Genomic DNA, 2,681 nt, shown 5'->3' on the forward strand with positions numbered 1-2,681 from the left:
CCACGGGCCTCTCTGACTGAAGACGACCTGTGCAGGAGATGCCAAACTTTTGGGACACATTAAGGGTTTTTCGCAAGGGCGACCTAGCTTGGTTCCTGGCGTCTGATTGGCTGCCAGGGCTTCAAGGGGTGGTGGCAAGGCTTTTTTACGACTGATGTTTAAGGAGGATGTTGAGCCTCGGGCGCTACGAGCACCTTTTTTCATTTCTGCACAGGAGCTAATAACACATGTTGAGTGGTGGTAATTCTGCTAATGGGAAGCCCTACTGCAGGGAGAGCCTGTCATAAATGCCGTTAGATTGTGTGTATATGACGCTGGTTAAAAATATGTTCAACATCTCACCTGGTTGACAACCATTATTCACAAATCATACTTCAAACTGTATGAATAAATCTGGGCTGATTGCACAAAGGTTGCATATGCAGGTAGAGAAGCTGGTGCAAAATCTGGGAAGGTAGTGTACTTCACCAACTTCAAAAACCAAGGTTTCTCCAGGTAGACTGGCACTAACAATTCTTACCATAGTGTTCCTTTACTTCATTTAGTCACATTTTCTCCTTTGATTATAAAGGGAAACCTGCAGAAAGGATTTAAAGTGGTTAAGTATTTCAAGGCCCAGAAAAGTAGTAGGGATATTGATGAAATAGTAAGATCAGACAGAAAGGGGCAGAAAGCTCTCAGATTTAATCAAAAATATCTTAATTTGTGCTCTGAAGATGAACAAAGATCTTATGGGTTTGGAATGACATGAAGTTGAGTAATTAATGACAGAATTTTATTTTATTCCTTTAAAGCTACAGATAGCTAAATGCATAAAATTCTGTAATTTCCCAGAAACATTCAAAAATGTTTAGAATTCAAAATTTTCCAGAATTTTTCAGATTTTTGGAATTTATAATTTTTCAGAAATTTTCGGACTCTTTGCAAACCTTTCTACTAGGCCAACAACATCACAAAATTTTCAGAATTCCAAATTTTCCAGTAATTTTCTACTAGACCAACATTACAAAGTTTTCAGAATTTCTAATTTTCCAGATTTTTTTTTTTTTTTTTTTTTTTTTTGAATTTTCAGAATTCCAAATTTTCCAGTAATTTTCTATTAGCCCAACAACATTGCAACATTTTCAAAATTCCAGGTTTTTCTGAATAGTTTTGGGATTTTCATAATTCCAAATATTCCAGGAATTTTCTGACTCTGCAAACCTTTCTACTAGGCCAACAACATTACAAAATTTTCAGAATTCCAAGTTTTCCTGATTTTTTATTTTATTTTTCGGAATTCCAAATTTTCCAGAAATTTTCTGACTCTCTGCAAACTTTTCTACTAGGCCAAAAACATTACAAAATTTTCAGAATTACAAATTTTCCAGAAATTTTCTAACTCTCTGCAAACCTTTCTACTAGGTTAACAACATTACAACATTTTCAGAATTCCAAATTTTCCAGAATTTTTTGAGGATTTTCAGAATTCCAAATTTTCCAAACATTTTCTACTAGGCCAACAAAATTACAAAATTTTCGGAATTCCAAGTTTTCATGATTTTTTATTTTCTGAATTCCAAATTTTCCAGAAATTTTCTGACTCTCTGCAAACCTTTCTGCTAGGCCAAAAACATTACAACATTTTCAGAATTCCAAATTTTCCAGAAATGTTCTGACTCTTTGCAAACTTTTCTACTAGGCCAACAACAATACAACATTTTCAGAATTCCAAGTTTTCCTGATTTTTTTTTTTTTTTTTTTTTTTTTAATAATTTTCGGAATTCCAAATTTTCCCAAAATTTTCTGGCTTTTTGCAAACGTTTCTACTAGGCCAACAAGACCTGGTATTCTAGGATTTAGATCTAAGTATATGGGTTTTCACAGTTTTTATTACACCTCATGCAAAAAGCACAAGTCCAAATGACCCTTTGCAAAACCCTTCCTTAGTTACTGTTGCTAAGTCTGACAAACAATGCCGCTCTCACACTACCCATCATGTTCTAATGCTGTGAATAATAAGTCGTGGGACAAAGGCTACTTCTGGTATGAAATAAGGTCTCAGCTTTAAAATGTTGTCATTTTTTAAGAAATTCGAACAATAAATACCATTTTTTGGTTCTTCAATGTGTCCTGACAGACCTTATTAGATCAATGACACATGAAATGATCTTATTTACTTAAAGTACAAAAAAATAAAAATAAATAAATAAAACATGAATGAACATCGGAATGTATGTTATTTCAACCGCGGAAAGATGTCAATACACACAGTGTTTCAAGTTTAAGTCCACCGAAGTTAATCTACTCTCCTGGTCGATTTGTCAGACAGACCGGTGGATCCGGCGTTATGATTGTTATGATCGCCTGTCAATCAAGCTGTTTGCAAACGATCAATTGCACAATATGATGTATAATACATAAACTTACCCTGGAAGCCACTACTAATTAAGCAAAATATATAATAAAAGAATACAAGTAGAACTTGGTGTTGAAATTCCGTGGAGTTTTCTGCAGAATTCAGTGGGCGCATGTCTCTGGTTGGAGCCAGTGATGACTAATGCTGAAGGATGTTGAGATAAATCTGTCAAATGGGACATATTGCATAACAAACCTCAATTTATGCCCAAAATGCGTGTTTAAACAATAAAAACAGCAAAAAAAAATTAGACCCACAAAGCCGAGGGATAAGAAAAGCAGCA

This window comes from Labeo rohita, chromosome 19, assembly GCF_022985175.1.
Source record: "Labeo rohita strain BAU-BD-2019 chromosome 19, IGBB_LRoh.1.0, whole genome shotgun sequence".
Taxonomy (NCBI): domain Eukaryota; kingdom Metazoa; phylum Chordata; class Actinopteri; order Cypriniformes; family Cyprinidae; genus Labeo; species Labeo rohita.